Below are 19,190 nucleotides of genomic sequence, written 5' to 3' on the forward strand. Positions count from 1 at the left end.
GAAAATATTTGCTTGCTTTTTTAAATTTGATGGCGTTATTGATGCTGTGATTGTTAATTAATTAATTGATTATACTACTGTTTTCCGCTTTGAAAATATTTAATTGAAAGGCAGTGTAGCGAATAGCAGATTTAAGTCTAGCCTTTGTCTCAAGGCAAGCCCAAGTGGGGGAAAGAAAAATGTTGAATCATTCCCTCCATGTTTGCTCAACAAAGGCCGTTCCTTTAAAACCTAACAATTTCTTGGTAGATATATCACTGCCACCACGCCCACTTTTTAACAGAGTTTAATCTCTCCCTGGTGTGGGCGAAATTCCAGGGAAAACTCTACTTCTTTTACCAATGGAAAAATACAAAAACCCCTCCACGTGCAGCTCCCACATGGTGAGAAAACTTGGTAGGTTGCTGAACAACATTGAAACATGTTTGCACCAGAGTAAAACCCATTTTTCCTCAGTTAAAAACTCTCTCAGAGGTAGATAAAATCCAAAGAACAAAAAGAGAAAAACGTATTCAAAATACTACAGACTGCTTCAGTCTGAGGCTCTCTCAGCTTTAATTTGCAGGTAAAAGGAACACTCAGTAACTACAAGAATACTTCAAAAAGCACCCTCAGATGATATTGGTGCGGCACATTTTAAAAATCGTGGTTATCCAGTTGCATAGAACATGAATGCAAGAACATACAAAAAGTCCCCTTGAGAGTTTACAGAGACTTTTACAATGCGCTAATTGGAAAAGGGCATTGGCTCAGTTTGCCTTGATTTGTTATGTTACAAATAAAAACACAATAAATTAGTTGCAAGGATTTGCATAGCACAAAAGGAAAGAAAATAGTCTAATGCAGGCTAGCTATCACACACTATTCCCTGTCTAAGTCTTTCTGAAGCCCTACAAGCCCTTGGCTTCCTTTCCCTTCTCACCTCAAGCCCCAGGAGATAATTCAAGTTTCCTACAATCCTGTATCTCAAGGATCTGCAGATGTCCTTCTATGAGAGAAGTCTCCAGGCTGTTTGTTGGCCATGAGGCAGCCAGTCAGACTTCATGCTCACTAAGCCTGCTCCCCATCCTCTCTCATCTCCCTCCTGGCAACTTCTGAAAACCAAGGAAACTTCACTTCCTGGCACCAAGCTCGATTGGTCCCAGCCACCGTGTGCTGAGTGGCTGATCCCCAGAGGTCATTGTCAGTCTATCGGGACAGGGTTCACTTCTGGTCCACTATTGAGGGGAGGGAAGGGCTGATCGTTACAGGCAGAGTTCTAGGTAGGTAGGTAGGTAGGTAGGTAGGTAGGTAGGTAGGTAGGTAGATAGATAGATAGATAACCAGAGTGATGACCTCCCTCATAGATACTACAAGGCAGTAATTAAAATTATGGCTAACCCTGCCTCACATGAATAACAAAAAGGTTTTGCTGAGGCAAAGTCCCAGCCTAACCTGGAAACCCTACTCAGTCAAGAGAAGTTAATAGACTGCCTAGATGTGGGAAATCACCTTGGAGACCTCCCATGTGAGTAAGGTAATATACAGATTGCCTCAGAAAAAGTGAAAAAGAAATTGTTTATTCTGTTCCTCACAAGGACACGTACTCCTTTGCATAAAGATGCACACAATTAACTGCACAAAGCCAACTACCACTTAAGGCATGGTCCAGTTTTCCATGCTCAGGTACTTGCATGAGCTGCACATACAATGAAAGTAGTCACTCTACATATAGAAGTCTGTTTGCATGTGCAGAAGAGTTTCACTGCATCATGGCCTAATACTGAGGGTTTTACTATATGTTACATAGGAAGCTGCCTTATAAAAAGGCAGAGCATTGGCTCATCTAGCTCAATATGGTCTACATAGACTGGCAGCAGCTCTTCAGGGTTTCAGGCAGAAATTTCTCAGCCCTACCTGGACCTTTCCCAGACAATGGGCTTAACCGCGGAATCAAGTGGGGTGAAGAAGAGCGAGTTATGTGGTAATATATTAGCCACATATAAGTGTAATAAAGATAATTCAAAGAAACTTGGGGGTTGTTCACATAGGGCTGCTTTAATAGGGTTCCTGTCGGTTCCTTCCAAAAAGAATTTCCCTGCACTGTTTACACCATTCAAGTCCATATAGAGTGTACCATTCCGTGGCACTTTATTGTGAACATAAGACATAAGTTGGCTTTTCTTAAAGCTTTGCTTTTTGCAGTTAACCCCCCCCCCCAAAAAAACCCCATTTGCTTGGTGATCTTGCAGAACATTGTATGCACCAGCCCTGCATGGGGTGGGTGCATACAATGAGGCTATTCACACACACGTGCACAACTGGGCTAAGGGAGCCCAGACCGGTTTGGCATACACGTGAATCACCGGGATTGGGAAGATCCTGGCGGTTCCATGGCAGCAAACCCGCCTAAATAGCCACCCTCCTGAACGAGGTTAAGGGAGCGAGTGCTCCCTTAAACTCACTTTCTTGATTGTGTGGCAGCTGTGGCTGCTTGCAGCCACGGCTGCCACACTGTGGGGAGTGCATCCTGGTAGTTCTGGGGCCCGGGGTGACACGTCCTGCCCCTAACCCTCCCTACTGCCTCAGTGCGCAGGGAATCATCTCAGTGCGCAGGGAGCACGCCCAGCAACACAAGCGGGATCGTCTGCAGGGAGGGTAAGTTTAACCCACTCTCCTCACAGCCCACTCTGGAGCCCTTCTCTGCAATCGTGAGGAGAGGCTCAATGTTTCGCAAGATCACCAAGCAAATGTTAAAAGCTATGCTTTTTACTATTTTTTTTTTAAGTTCTTGGTGATCTTGTGGAACAGGTGCATATGATGTTCTGCAAGATCACCAAGCAAATGCTGGGTTTGTTTTAAATAGCAAAAGTTGAGTCTTTAAGAAAAGCCTACTCATGCTCTTAAGTTCAGCATAAAGTATCACTGGGATTCAAACACTATCAGGAGGCTTTTCAAAAGCGGGGGGAAGAGATAAATTTTATGAAAAGAGAAAAACAAAATGCACTGTGTGGGTGCATAGAAAGATGTTCTGTAAGATCACCAAACAATTTTTTTTAAAATGAAAAAAGTGAGGCTTTAAGAAAAGGCTCTCTATCATTATGGCCCCTCCATACATCTCAGAGGAAACATCGGTATCCCAAAGAGCCGCTGTAAAAAAATGGAACTTTTTAGCATGGGCATAATTCGGGCTAAGCTCCAATGCATAGGGGGAAACCCGAGTTGTGTATGAGTTGCACCTCACTATCCCGCAGGGACTGCAAGATACTGCCCCCCCATACCCACCATTCCCGTGGTGAAGCAGAGTAAATCTGCTGTCTGGAAAATGCCCTGGAGATGCCAGACATTGAACCTAGGACCTTCTGTATAAAAGCAGGTGCTCTTCCACTGAGCTACAGTCCAGCTCCCAACACATACATTGTGTGGGAGATCCATGACTGGATTTCCAGATATTCTTCTAAAATCAGTTGCATTTGTTTTTGAGACTTGGATAGGGACCACAAGAGGAGGGGATCGCAGCCTCAATCCAAGTCTCCCTATCTATATATATAATTCTCCCGGGTGTGCTTTGGAATGTGCGTCCCAGCGCCCAGCTGATTGGCTGGGCGGCGGACGGGCCTGATTGGCTGAGGCGCACCCAGGAGGATTGGTCGCCGCAGCAGTGACAGGCCTGGCCGCAGAGGCCAGAGGCAGCGGCGGGCCCAGCCCAGCCACAGAGGCAAGGCCCGGGGGGGGGAGAAAGTGGGGGGGCAGAAGTGGCGGTGGGGAGGAGAGGCAGCTGGGCCTGGAAGTGGAGACTGGGGCAGAAGGTGGGAGGGGAAGAGGTAACCGCCGGCCCCAAAGAATGCACAGATGCTTTGTGCGGGGCCGGCTAGTATCTCCTATTAGCCGTGGAGGCAAAAACTTATAGGCCATATTATAGCAGCTTTGGGAGTGATTTGGATTGGGGCCACAGTAGAGGCTAGGTTCTCCCTTCTCCCATGCCACGGCCTTGAGCCAAATCTCCCCTCCACCAGTGACGGCTTTCAGATGACAAAAGTTACATCAGGAGAGCCAATCACGGATCCCCCATGTGCGCTTTGGACCTTGGCAGCCACTGTACCTGCACAGAACACAGTTGTGCGTTACTGTTGTCCCAATATGCCAAGCAGAAGCTGGACTGAGCTCAAAGCAGCAGAAACCCGAAAAATGTACTAAAGAGGCTATCAGGAGGACAAAGGATTATTACAAATCCTTTGCTTATGGATGACTTAATTCAAATGGTTCTCTTTTCAGCCATCCAGAGTCACATTTCAAACACATGAGAGGGAATGTTAACCATGGTCTCCATTATAAAATCTGTAGCCATTTGCTGTGTGTCCATGAACAATAAGAAACTGCAGTGCAAAGGAGAAGTCTTAACCACAAAAATACTAAACAAATTTGTTATACGAGCTGTCAAAATGAATTCAGGATGGATCTTAATCCAGACTTAATAAATATTATTTTATGGATAATGAAAATATTTTGATTGCTCCAATAAGAAGGATTTTTCCCAGATTGAACAAAAAAGCATTTTGACTTTCCACATGGTTACATTTGTTTGCCATTTCCTCCCAACATTGTTTTGATTTTAAACTTTGGCAAAAATTGCCCACACACTTTCCTCACATAAAATCCTTTTAAATATAATAGGCAACATCCAGACTACGCTTGTCGGGACTGACACCTACTGAAATTAATGGGACTTAACTTAGTAACGGCTAAGTTGTCACACTGACTCCGGTGGTGATTAGTCATGACTAAGTAATCTGGATATTGCCCAATGCAATTAAAGATATAGGCTTTTTCTATTTTATATTCACGATTGCTCTTCCTGTTTTGAAATATGGAATCCTGCATTTAGATGTGCTGGATGAGAAAAGGGAGAAGAGGAAAGAACAGGCCAGGGGGAGTTTCTGGCACACCAGAGGAGGGGAGGAAATACAGTATGAAGAAAAATCATGGGTTTTAGAGCAAAAAATGGCCCTTAGGCACACATTCCCTGTGTCTAGCTTCCCGCCAATAGAGCCCTTTTAAACTGTGAAGCATTCTCCCTTGCACATTAAGGAGCAAGGGTAAATGTGATGCCAAGGTAAGTGCCACAGGTGGGCTAAGTTGGGGACAGGCCCAAGGGCCCATGCAAGGGTTCACCCAAGATCCAGCCAACTCTTGGCTGGAGGAACTGCCATATGAGATGTATTTATAAGAAGAAGAAAATATAGAGTTGTATATACATAGAGAAAAATATACAACTGCCATGTAACTCATGCATCAACTCCTCCTCCTTCCACCCGCCCTGGATTTTCTTCCAGAGTTATAGCAGAGGGCCTTTGGGGAGAAAGCAATTGACCAATGGAAGAGGTAGGACTTGGGAGTCACCTTAAGGTCTTCCTTCTGAAGATTGTGGGGGAGGAAGAGGATCTGCTGCCACCCATGACCAGTTGGGGAGGAGGGGGGGCACCTACAAAGGAACATAGGAAGCTGCCATATACCGAGTCAGACCATAGGTCTATCTAGCATAGTATTGTCTACACAGACTGGCAGCAGCTTCTCCAAGGTCGCAGGCAGGAATCTCTCTCAGCCCTATCTTTGAGATGACAGGGAGGGAACTTGGAACCTAGATGCTCTTCCCAGAGCGGCTCCATCCCCTAAGGGGAAGATCTTACAGTGCTCACGCATCAAGTCTCCCATTCATATGCAACCAAGGCACACTCTGCTTAACTAAAGGGAAATTACCCTTTACAATAAAGTTTTGAGTTTCTATATACTGTCCTAATAATTCCATATCCCTCCAAAGATTAGCCAAATACCAGCAATAGAAAAATGGAGAATGAAAAATTAAACAAAAAATCACATAAATCAAATTAACCTATGAATACAAACACAAACAAACCCAACTGAAAAGGTCTCCACTTACAGATCAGCAGTGTATGGAACCTGATGTGAGACATCAAGACTGTTCTCACACGCAGCCTAGCCCAGGCTAGGGAAGCCCAGCCTGGGTTAGGTTGCGCGTGAGAACCGCCGGGATCAGGCCTGATCCTAGAGGGGCAGTGCTGTCTAGCCCAGCTTTTTAACCTGGCTCATAGCCAAGGTTAAGGGAGTGAGCACTCCCTTACCCCAGGCTTCCTGCTCAGTTGTGAGCTTGGCCTGCTTCCAGCCTGGCCGCACACAGAGATGGGAGCCTAGAGCAACCGTCTCCTGGGGGAATCCCCCAGCGGACTGTGCATTGTGGGATACCCAGAGTCTAGGATGCATCATCCCAGCTCTCTGATAATGGATCATGACAGTGGATCACCAACGTTTTACCAGTCGCCTACGAGGAAGGTGAGGGAAGCCTAACCTTCCCCCCACCCATCTGGTCGTGTTAACAACCTCATTATGTCCAAAGCAATGTCAGCCCACTCCAGCACTCAGTTTGTCCAGACAGTGGGTTCTTTGTGAAAATGGAACAACAGCTCCAAGTGTGCAAACTTAACTAGATACAACTATATCTAGCTGCCCAGAGACATAAGTTTTAAATAAGTAAATAAATAAGTAAATAAATATGCATACCAAAGGGCAATTCTGCTTTGTGTACGTGCCATTTGGCACTAAATGCTACTGTGTGGGGATTAGCTACCATGTAGCTATAGATGCAGATTCATTTAATAACTGACACTTTACTACTTGACTACTTGACACTTAAGGAGCAGCCATGTACTCTGCCTAGAGACAAGCTTCTCTGTGCTATTTTAGCAGTGTACAATCTCTTTGTTGCAAACAGCAATTGAGGCATGTGAGCCTTCTGAACATCCATACTAAATTCAATCCAACTGGATGGGTCAGTAAGATGTTTGTTCCCATCTGCACTCAGGAATCCTATGTTGATTAAATATGCATATTTCACAAGTTTCAGCATTCACACTGTTCTTTTGGATCCAGGTTGTCACATTCATTCGTTCAAATTCATACTTTGCTATTCTGACTCTAAACAAGTCCATATACAAAAGAATGGGAGGGAGAACAGCTCCAAATATCACCTGACTGTGACTGTGGGTGCTCCTGATTTCATGCACAAACATCCAATAGAAGATTGGCATTGCTAACTCTAACCACTCAATTGATCACTCTAATGTTCCTTTTTGAAAAATTCTAACCTGCTTTTCTCTAAGTTTTATCCATATAACAATGTATGAACCTGGAGAGCTGGTCTTGTGGTAGCAAGCATGAATTGTCCCCTTTGCTATGCAGGGTCTACCCTAGTTGAATAAGAATGGGAAACTACATGTGTGAGCACTGTATGATATTCCCCTTAGGGGATGGGGCCACTTTGGGAAGAGCATCTGCATGCTTGCATGCAGAAGGCTCCAAGTTCTCTCCCTGGCATCTCCAATATAGGGCTGAGAGAGACTCCTGCCTGCAACCTTGGAGAAGCTGCCACTGTTTGTGCAGACAATACTGAGCTAGATGAGCCAATGGTCTGACTCAGTATATGGCAGCTGCCTATGTTCCTAATCTACAAACAGAACACAAAAATAGCAATAAGACAAAAGCAAAACAGCCATTACACAAAGAATGCCAGACATAGAAAGTAAACACACTGAATCAAAGCACGATTACGCCTGATAGGTGATCAAAAGTGTCAGAGAGGACCATGACAGTCATATGCCCTGGGAGGGAAATAGGAAAATCACAGTTCATAATAACAAGCCCATGCAGTCCACTGTGGTATGTGAGTGAGCATACTCTGGACTGGAGCCAATCTCTATTTTATATTATTTCAAGTGTGGATGCCAAACTTAGTACAACTGCTGTGTCTTATTACCTTGGAACCTCAACAGATAGTTTTGTAAAGCTAGATCACTAGAATTGGTCAGAAAATTCTAAATTATATTATTTGGAACAAGAACAGCTGTGCTTATATATTTTATTATGAAGGTCATGACCATATCACCCAAGTTCAATGACAGAAGATAAAAATGATCAATGATGAAGTCATATTATTGTGATTGGTAGATTTAAGGTAAAATCCTGTGTACAGGATTTCAAAAAGCACAGTGCTAATTCATTCTTATTCTCAGTTGTCATGTTGAGAATCCATATACTTTCCCCTTTGTTAATTTCTTAAAAGGTCACTGCCCCTCTGTGAACCATTTTCCAGCAAAAATTTCAATACCTCGGCTCGTGATTGAATGCTTTTAGCTTCGCTTTATAGAATGTATGGGATATTAATCATCATTAAATTAATGCTGTTCTTATACAAAGGTTCTTTTTGGGGAAGTTGGTTTCCAATTATCCTGCTGTGGGGTCAGTGGGTGGGAAGCTGTTGATCTTAGACACAGAGGGAAAGGGCAGTTGGAGACAGGCTTTTAGTGATGGATCCCTTGGCTTTTGGGGATGCTGGAGCATTTCAAAAGAGCAACTGTTCTCCATCTTTTGCCAGATAACACAGTATGATGCTTCACTGTTCGTGGAGGGCTCCCACAGAGGCAACTCACATAAGGTAAAACCATTGACTAGAAAGTGGACCAAATGCACTTTCTGTTGGAAATATTTTTTAGAGAGAATTCAGAGGAGCTACACAAAAGTCACGCCAAAAAATGTTTATCCTGTACTGTGTGGCTGGGAAACTACATGGTATTTCCTGTCTTGCTGTGGAATAAACCCAAGAACTCCATAGCAAGATCTCTGTTTGTTATACCAATTTCAGGTTTCCTTTGGGGTATCTAATCGACTCAGAAAGAGGCAGTCCCCATAAAGAATATTATCCTGTGTTTAATTTCCAACAAAACATTTAACAGAACACAAATATCCTGCAAGCTGAGTAGGAACAAAGGAAGCTGCCACATACTGAGTCAGACCATAGGTCCATCTAGTTCAGTATTGTCTACACAGACTGGCAACGACTTCTCCCAGGTTGCAGGCAGGAGTCTCTCTCAGCCCTATCTTGGAGATGCCAGGGAGGGAACTTGGAACCTAGATGCTCTTCCCAGAGCAGCTCCATCCCCTAAGGAGAATATCTTACAGTGCTCACACAGACTCCCATTCAAATGCAAACCAGGACAGACACTGCTTAGCAAAGGGGGCAATTCATGCTTATACCACAAGACCAGCTCTCCACCTTCATGCTTTGAGTTGTACCCCCATTTAAGCTGTTTGTGAAGAGACTTTGATAACTCCCTTCTGATGTTATTTAAATAGCATGGAAGCCATTGCAATATGCATCCTTCCTGAACCTTCTTGTTGGAAGCTTCAGGTTAAAAGGGAGAAGCCAATGAATCAGGTCCTTCCCAAGCCAGTGACACACCTCTTGTATGCTAAGGTAATATAAGAAGGGGCTCTAGACAGAGAAGGAGAAACACTCTACACATGCTCAAGAAATACTTGGCCTCAAACCAGACACTGAAAACAAGTTACAAACATTAGCACTCTGTTCAGTTAAATCTTGCATATACTAACAGAATGTTTTGAGGTCTAAGATACCAGCTTACAATGTAGGTATAAACGTTTTAAAAACAAATTGCCCAAAATGCAAACATCAAGAACACCACAGAAGAACAATCAAGTTCAACACAGAGATTGCTATCCAGACTAATGAAACACTGGTGCAACTGAGAAGCACCATTGTAACACCAGGCCTTCTGAAGAGTTCCAGACTAACACTGCATCCATTCTAGTGTGCATGTGGGAGAATTTCATCAACCTCTCCTTTCCCCAGAAGCCCTCTGTGTCACCTGAAAATATGCCCCAAGGGCTGCATGACCCTCAGGGACATATATTCAGGTGGTACAGTGCACTTTCTGGGGAGGGGAAGGTCATCAAACATTGCCCCAACCATTGAGTCAGCAGTGGAACAGAGTTAGTTCAACTTTTCAGAAGCACTGTTGCTTCTCCTGTTGCACGAATGCTTCATTAGTAAGAATGTCAGCCACGTGCCCCTGGTTCATTAAATGGTTTACACAATGGTAAATTTAATCCACATCTAGAAAGAAGGATTTGAACTCTGGATTCAAAATGATATTAAATTTTTAAAAAAGGAAGAGTATCATTCAATCAAGGTTGATCACTTTTAAGTTTCAATTTATTTCAAACGTAGAGATTTAGTCATGACCTTTAACTTTTCACTGAAATCACTGGCCTTAAAATGCTTCACTTGTCTGGTTTGCACCTCAAATACTTATTTTCCCCCAATTATGCTAAAACGAATGATAAAGACAATGATTCAACAAAGGATCATGCTAAAGTATTTGAATCAGCAACCCATAAGACACAGATCTCACCTTGCTCAACAGGACTGTACCATATTAATGATACTACCGTGTAAAAGGACATGTTTATGCTTTCTATCAATGGAGCCTGCTCCAGCTCCTTAATCCAAACAAATGCTGTCATGTGCTTTTGGGTATCCATAATTTAAGCCAGCTGTGAAAGACTGTTTTTTTGCAAGGCATCCTTTCCAGGACGCTCTGATGATTTTGTCACTGCTTGGGGTTTTGGCATATCATCAACATCCCTCTAATTCCTCTTCATGAAATATAGCTTGTAACCAGAATCTTTTTAAGGAACAGGCGAAAGATCTGAAAGTATGCCATGCCAGCCTTCACAAATGCAAAGTTTCACCTTTAATCAAATTATGTTATATTGTGCTAGCTACTTCTATTGAAAAAGATCATGCAAACTGCTATGATGGATCAGTCCAAGAAATCAATTTAGCCCAAAAGCCAACAGTGGACAGTGAGAAGCCTGAAGACGAAGAGAGGAAGGACAACATGGTGAAAGCAGAGCAAGTGAGAAGTAGGGGTTCTACTCCAGTGGCACAGTATTTGTTTACATGCAGAAGGTCCCAGGTTCAATTCCTAGAATCTCCAGGTAAGGCTAGAAAAGACTGCTGCCTGAAACCCTGGAGAGTTGCTGCCAGTCAGTGTAGACAATACTGCACAAGATGGACCAGTGGTCCGACTCAGTATAAGGCATGTGCAGAATCATCCCCTGCTTGTCTACAACAGCATTTCCGACCAAGTTACCACGACATATTAGTGAGCTGTAGGACACAGGCTGGTGTGCCATGCTGACTCGCTCCGAGTCAGTTCCAAAAGTAGGGAGTTTAAACTCCCCGCTCTTGAAGCCGACTTTCCCCATAATGCACTGGAAAGGGTGTGCCTCTCTTGATGCATAAGGGAGCAAGTTTGTTCCAAAAACAAGGAGTTTTAAACTCCCCACTTTTGCACCTGACTCGCTCCCTTACATACCAGGAGGGAGGTGAGGTTGAAGAAAGAAGGAAGTGAAAACAAACCAACAATGGCAGTGGCGGTGTGTCTGTGTTAAGGAGGCAATTGTGCTCCTGATTGTGGTTGTTTTTTAAAAAAAATCTAAGTATACCTTAGGATGAAAAAAGTTGGCAAACACCAGTCTACATTATCTAGTAATCAAAGATCTATTCCCTCTTAGCATTCTCCTTCCCCAGCAACAGCCATTTGCTTGATTTATCTTATATGATTTTTAACCTTTTTAAATATTACAAAACGTGTTGCAATTAATTCAATACATTATATGAGCAGTATGCAAAAGAGTATTCTTTTTTGTTGGCATAGATCATTCCTGCCAGAGGAGTCCAAGTTGTAATGTTTTGAAAGAGTGAATGATTTTCTCAGTCCACAACTTCTTTACCATTCATGGTACAAAGCTGTAGAATTTCCCCTCCACTGAGTAATCTTTTACCTGAACTCAAATCCACTCAAGCTTGTCTTCATATGAAAGACTCCCCACTTTTTGCAGCTGACTCGCTCCCTTGTATATAAATTCAATAAACAAACAAACAAATAAATAAATAAATTCCTCCTCAAGCTTCATTATGTCCTTTAAAAAGTGGAGGTACCTACAGGTGAAGGCCACCTAATGGCGCAGCGGGGAAGTAACTTGCCTAGGGAGCAAGAGGTTGCTGGTTCGAATCCCCGCTGGTATGTTTCCCAGATTATGGGAAACACCTATATTGGGCAGCAGCAATATAGGAAAATGCTGAAAGGCATCATCTCATAGTGTGAGGGAGGAGGCAATGGTAAACGTAAACCCCTCCTTTCTTTCTACCAAAGAAAACCACAGGGCTCTGTGGGCGCCAGGAGTTGGCACCGACTCAACAGCACAATTTTACTTTACCCACAGGTGCATAGTATTAACTTGGCAAAGAGGCACCTTCTAACGTGGTGATTCTCTTTATTTAGCAGGGGGAGAGTTACTGGCCCTTATCCACCCACAGCACAGTACCTCCAGTGACTGTTACTGGTGTCTGTCTTATGTTTCTTTTAGATTGTGAGATCTTTGGGGACAGGGAGCCATCTTATTTATTTATTATTTCTATGTGAAAACCACCCTGAGCCATTTTTGGAAAGGGGGTATAGAAATCAAATAAATAAAAACAATAATAATACTATAAACTGGAAGAATGGACTCATATAGTGGAATTATTAATTACATTTATCCCACCCTTCAGAGCAGCATACATAGTTCTCCTCCCTAATTTTATTCCTACAACAACCCTGTGAGGTAGGTTAGGATAAGATAGAATGTGGCTATTCCAAGGTCAATTGGCAACTTTCATGGCTGAGGGGGGATTTGAACCTAGGTTTCCCTGTTCCTATTCCAACATGTTAATGTAGAACAGGGCTGCTTAATGTTGGGCCTCCTGCAGATATTGGCCTACAATTCCCATAATCCCTGTCTATTGGCCACCGTGGCTGGGGATTATGGAAACTAGTCCAAAACCAGCTGGGGGCCCAAAGTTGAGCAGGCCTGATACAGAAGATACATCTGGAGACAGTGAAGGGTAGGAATCAAGAGAGCTCCTGGCAACAGTTGCTTGGTTTCTCCAAAGCGGGTAACCCTTTTAAATACCCCTCCCCTTAGCCCAGATTAGCGGAGCAAGTGCTCCGCTAACCTGGGTTTTCAGATCATGTATTGCCATGGTGTGGATTTGCACTGCATCGACACACAAGGAGACCCGCGTCAGGAGGCTGCAAGCAGCCGCCCGGGAGTCTCTCCAGCATGTCCTGCATACTCACGTGGGGCATCCTGGAATTTCTGGGGGCTGCATGGGCCCCAATCCCCGCCGGCTCCGTGACGGAGATGGCAGTCATGTGGGCAGCCAATCTGGCTGCCCAGGGCTGCAACCTTGATCTTCTGCAGCCCGCTCTCCCTGCAAACCCCCTTACGGCGGGTCTCACCGATCGTGAGAATCGCCTCACTGTCTGACATCCTAAGGACCAGTGAATGAGAAAATCTGAAGAGTTCCAGATTAATGTTGCATGGGTGCCAGTGTGTGTGTGTGCAGAAGGGAATGTTTTAACTTTTGTAAACCGCCTTGGGGTTGTCTTTTAACGAAAGGTGGTATATAAATGCAAAAATAAATAAAATAAATAAATAAATTTCAACAATATACTCATTTACCTTTTTCAGCTGTCAATGATCACTTCCTGGAGAAGGGGAGGTCACTGAAATTTTCCCTCCCCACTGAGTTCAACTTTGCAGAAGCACTGATGCTTTGTTAGTATGGATATCAGTCATTACATTTCCCTTTTTTACTACCACTGAATATTAAGCTTATATTTTCAATGAGACCCTCATGTATATTCATTATTTAAACAATTTTAATACAATTATTCACACATTTTCATAGTGGTTTACCTTCCCCCCAAAAATCAATTAAAAGAAAATAATCACATGAATAAACACAACAGTCCCAGTAGTAAAAAGTGTACCACAAAACGAGCAATCAGCAGTGAAAGTCAAAAACTCTCTGAAAAAGAACAGATGTTGACTGTCCTCCAAAGGGCAATGAACCTCTCTTCAGAGAAAGTTCCAGAGCACTGGGGCTGTCACAGAGAAGGCCCTACTCACTGTAGAGGCTATTTTTGCTTCCACGTAAGATGGTACCTGGAGCAGAGCCTCCTCATAAGATCTTAAAGGTCAGGGGGATAATACAGGAAGATATGTTCCTTGAAATAAAGAACTCTAAAAGTCAAAAGTAAACTGCATTCTAGGCACAAAAGAGGGGAGGTTAAGTTGCCCCCTCTCCCTGCCAATGTTACCACTACTGAACCAACAGGATAAGTATGATTTAAAGGGAAGGGATGAGAAATTGCGGTATGAGTGGGAGGGCTTACCAAATTTGAATTGTCTCAGAAATAAGCCACGCTATTCTTATTTTGTGGGGAAATACCTCAGCTTATTTCTGAGACCATCAAGCACATGCTATGGCTTTGGAGGACTCACTAAACATGGATCCCTGATTATTTTTAGGCAGAGTTCGAAAAACTTTATTCCGGTTTCCTCAGCTTTTAAGGTTTTAATACTGTTTTACTATCATATTTTGTTTGTTTTAGTTATGGTTTTCATTGGGCTTTTAATTTATTGTTTTATTGTGATTTTAAAAAGTTAGCTACCTCATTAGTTCTGATTAATAGGCAGGATATAAATATTTGAAATAAAATAAGTCAATGGGGTGGGCATGAGTGATGCCTCAATCAAATCTCGTTTTGCCCCGTTTCATCCACTTGGGACATGCAAATTATCATTAAAATAAGGATGGACATTTTTCAATTATAGAATATATTTCTTGCTAATTCTGGGAGGTGAAAGAATTATTTAACCAAGTCAGCTGAAAGAACTTTTTTAAACCTTCATGTGCTATAAGGAAAGATATATTACAAGTCATGATTTTATAACACATAAAACAACATTGCTGAATTTCCACTTCCCTGCCCCCATAGTTTATAGCGGCAAGTGCCTAAACCTTTCTAGCCAAAGAAAGCATTTTCTTAATGCTTCAGCTAATAGCTGGATATGAAGTTTCATTCTCAAGGGAATCAGGAGACATATGCTAAACAGAGTTAAAATGCAAAGGAGTGGACATTTATTTGTTGGTAGACAAAGCCTCCATGTCTGGTTGAGCAGTTTAAGGACTGTTTGCCATTGCTTTCACGCAACCCTGAAGTCCATTACTAGTATTTAAACTGTGGTTGTTTTCACTATTAGTCATCATTTTATGGGTTGGGCGGAGGTGAAGATATAGTTTGAGGCATATGCAATGCTTTACTAGAAAACAGAGAAGAAGCTGCCCGCTTGCTAAATATAGATTGACGCCCTAATGGAAAAACATGCTCAGAACATGTAGGAGGATGTAGGCTGCCCTCTGGGACGTGGGCAACTTCAAAACAGAAAACGAGAAGGAAGTAATGGTGTCTTCACATCTCTTCCAAGGCGTTTCTTTCCTGCTCAAATTAACAGAAATAAAATATTACTAGATGGCCCTGCACAGAACATCTGTGCACTAGGACTTTATTGTTCTCCTTAAAGCCCCGCCAGAGCCCCTGCTTTATTGCTCAATGTCAGCCACCCCACTTGCAGTCACCCCCTCCCCTCCTCCACTCGCTGCCACCCCACTCACAGCCACTATCTCCCCTCCAGTCCTCCACTTCCCCGCTCTCAGCCACCCCACTCACAGCCACCCCCTCCTCCACTCCCCCACACTCTCAGCTCACCTAACTGCTGCTCACTCCTTCAGCTCCAACCACTGGCCTCTGATGCCTCGCTGAGTCTCCTCACAAGGAGGATGGACACGCAGGAGTGGGAGAGAGTATTGAGGCCCATCTGTGCAGGCCGGATGGGAAGCCCCAGCTTTGCCATCCTCTTCATGAGGAGACTCGGCGAGGCGTCAGAGGCTGGTGGTTGGAGCTGAGGGAGTGAGTGATGCCACTGCTCTTTCTTCAGCCCTCCTGCTCCTCCTTGGCAGCAATTGCCCCTCCACCCACTCCTCAGGCTCCTCCTCCATGCCCCCCCCGAGTGTTGTCAGAACTCTCGCGAGATGTGCCACATACCATGGGATTTGTTACATATGTCCTAAGGCTTTTAAATATAAAGAAGATGATGCAACAATCAGTTTGAAGGAGAAGAGGCAAGAGAGCTAGCATTCCTCCCCAAAATGGAAAATCACTGTCAGTGAACTAAAGTGGAAAGCACTACAAATTCTGCATTATTAGGATATGGTCCCAAGCCTTTTAACTAGGTAATATTATTGCTCTGAACAACTGTCTGTTGATCATACATGACCTTTTAGCGCACCAATGAAATTCCTGTATAATTTGCTGGGGCTGACTAATGTGTTTCTCTCCAGCTCGTTTAGTAATGTTCTATTTATACAAAGCAATAGTTGGTGGCAAAGAAGACTGAGATCTCTATCATAAGAAGATTAGACTGAAAAAAATTGATGAGGAGGCAGCTAAATGGGAGTCCAGAAGAGCCCACATCTGCCACAGGGACCCTTTTTGGTAAAACACAACATTACCATGTTGCCACTGTAGCTGTGCACCAGAAGTATGCTGAAGAACCTGGCATCCTGGCAGCTGTGGAAACCAGGCCACTGGAACACTGTATATATAAGCAGCAACGTATTTTTGTTTAGGAAAAGAAAACAGCAAAGGGAAAATGAAAACCGGGGTGGGGGGTGGGGGGAGAACCTCTAGCCAATGCCGGCCACTAAATACAGATTTTCAGTTAACTTCAGTGTGTTTAATTCTAAGATCTGCATTTCTGATTCCATCCACCCAGTTGAAAAGGGAAAGACCACACCAGAATAAGCAATGAGGGGTGGCCAGATACATAATTTAATGACAGTGTATGGAAGCCACTACAGAAAACTTGGGGGTAGGCATGGGGGAAAGAAACATTCTATAGTGCGGTTTAGTGGCTGATTTCTAGAACCAAACCACAATATTTTCCAAGCATGGGCAGCTTTTATTGAAATTAAAATAGAAAACCCAAGGCCATATCCCACACAGAAATTGACAGTTTAGCAATGACATGGAGCCTACCATGTGCAGATGAGTGAATGATGGTGCTTTGGAAAGGATGGACAAAAATAGCTGCAGCTCCCAACAGCCACATGCTGCCAGGTGGGCCAATCAACCAAATATGGCTGTGAAACGGCAACCCATGGCTGCATGAGGCATTTCCAGATTTCACAGACTCGAATGTGATGTAGTTCCATTTCTACTCACAACCTCCTGCCAACAAAGCTGGGCCAAAATACCTAGCTGTAGGAGGAGGAGGACGTGGCCCTCCTCACAGTGGTGAACAGAGATTCTGGTTTCTTCGGGTTGGTTCTGATGTAACATTTTCCTCCCCAGAGGTTGACCCATGGAAAATGTTAGGTAAAAATGAAAGATCCTTTGTAGCAAACATCGTGAAACAAGGGGTAAGGTCATCAAGAGCATTCAAAAACTGCAGTGGGTCCGGAAGGCAACACTTTGTTTTTAATTGATGCTTTAAAGTTTGGCGTTACAATAGCCCAATGCAGACATTATGCCACACAAGTGTACAGATGTCTGTGCACTCTTACATGTGTTTGTGTGAAGGTCTGTGCCTGTGTTCACTTTAAAAGGGAACCTGTCTACAGGCTCGTCATAATGCATGGTACAGATAGAAAGTGTACTTCTGTGCCTGTGTTCAACATGTGAATTACTGTACTTGGGTACACTGTACACTTGTACTAGTTTCGAACATAACATGTGAACACATTATGTCACACTGTAGAGACCATGTAACACCAATCCTTAAAGCACTGAACTTGTTAGTTTCCAGACTCAATAAAAGCTGCTGGTTTTGACCTTCAAAGTCCTAAACACTCTGTATTTGAGGGAGCACCTTCTCCCACACACTCTCATACTTTAAATTGTCCAGGGAGGCCCTGCTTACAGTGCCCATGCTACATGAATTGTGGGAAGAGCTTACCTGGATTAGGGCCTTTTCGGTGGTGGTGCAGTCAATCCAAAATTCTCAAGCTAGCAAGGTCTGACTGGCCAATTCCTGTCTATCCTTTAGAACATTTGTAAAACCCATTTTTATTCAGAAGAACTTTCAGCTGCCAAATTTGAGTTTTCCTTATTAATTGCTGATCCACATTTGGTGTTTCCCGGGGCTTCTTTTAATTACTCTATTCTTTAGTTTGTTTTAATTTATTCATTTATAAGAAAAATTGTATGGTTATTTTATGCTTGTATTTTAAATCTTTTTAGTCAGATTCATGTTTTTGTATGTTAGATTAATATTTTAATTGTGTATTTTTATAGTCTTGTTTTAATTTTTCTGTATGAACCACCTTGAGATTGTTTTAATGAAAGGCAGTATATAAATTTAACTATAAATAAAAAATAAGCTGTTGCAAGAACCTGAGTTATGTTAATTAATTAATTAATTGATTGATTACATTTATATCCCGCTCTTCCTCCACCCAGAGCGGTGTACTACATACTTGAGTTTCTCTTTCACAACAACCCTGTGAAGTAGGTTAGGCTGAGAGAGAAGTGACTGGCCCAGAGTCACCCAGCTAGTTTCATGGCTGAATGGCGATTTGAACTCAGGTCTCCCCGGTCCTAGTCCAGCACTCTAAACACTACACCACGCTGGTAGAGAATAAACTGTTAGAATAAAAGATAGAAGCCAAAGCTTTGGCTGGTAAATTACAATTAATATGTGAAGCCCATCCCACTCCAAATACAGCCTACCTCTTTAGGCTCCCTGTTCTAGAATTTTCCAACTTCCAAAATGTTCTAGATTTCTCAAAGCCTTGGAGTACTGCTGCCAAAATAAGGAAACTCCAAAGGACTGAACTAGATGAGATATATGAGACATCTGAGTCAGGGGCGTAGCAAGGTTGGAGTAGGCCCCGAGACAAGATTTTAAAATGCCGCCCCCTCACTGAAGTAAAATGCATGTATGTGAGTGTATGTATGTCTATGTGCTGCAATAGAACATCATCCTAAATTATTTTTTTTAAGGTTTTGTAACTTGTGGATGATGCAAGTCATTTAATGGTCCTAGAGAAAGACATGCTGTTCTGGTAGCTGCAGGTCTTAACACTTACATCAGTTTCGGAGGATGAATACAACTGAAGGAAGCCTGGGCGGGCGTGTGGCTGGGGGAGTCAGTCATGTGACTTGCCTCTGGGGGGGCCCCAAGGCAGTGGGCCCCCAGACAACTGTCTCCCCTTGCCCTATTATAGTTACGCCCCTGATCTGAGTAGACTTTCAGTGCTGTTGCAAACTAGTCCTCTAGGGGTTAAGGGAAGTTTAATTCCCCTGAGAAAAAGTAGCTGTTAAAGTACCTCTTTTCTCAGGGGAATTAAACTTCCCTTAACCCCTAGAGGACTAGTCTGCAAC

General features: G+C 43.3%; 1 protein-coding gene and 1 long non-coding RNA gene across 17 annotated transcripts in view; one reads left to right on the forward strand and one right to left on the reverse strand.

Annotated features, from left to right (window-relative positions):
- LOC128331437 (uncharacterized) overlaps positions 1–18,199 on the forward strand; it is a 34,673-nt gene extending 16,474 nt beyond the window's left edge. Inside the window, exons 3-4 of one of the 2 annotated variants that reach the window (XR_008310298.1) lie at positions 8,426–8,485; positions 13,432–18,199. This is a non-coding gene — a long non-coding RNA (uncharacterized LOC128331437). Of the gene's footprint in view, positions 1–8,425 lie in introns of both variants that reach the window. The other variant, XR_008310297.1, reaches the window with a different exon arrangement.
- DYNC1I1 (dynein cytoplasmic 1 intermediate chain 1) overlaps positions 1–19,190 on the reverse strand; it is a 344,861-nt gene that overhangs the window by 105,690 nt on the left and 219,981 nt on the right. The gene's annotated exons all lie outside the window — the stretch shown is intronic.

This window comes from Hemicordylus capensis, chromosome 6 (assembly GCF_027244095.1).
Source record: "Hemicordylus capensis ecotype Gifberg chromosome 6, rHemCap1.1.pri, whole genome shotgun sequence".
NCBI classification, from domain to species: Eukaryota; Metazoa; Chordata; class Lepidosauria; order Squamata; family Cordylidae; genus Hemicordylus; species Hemicordylus capensis.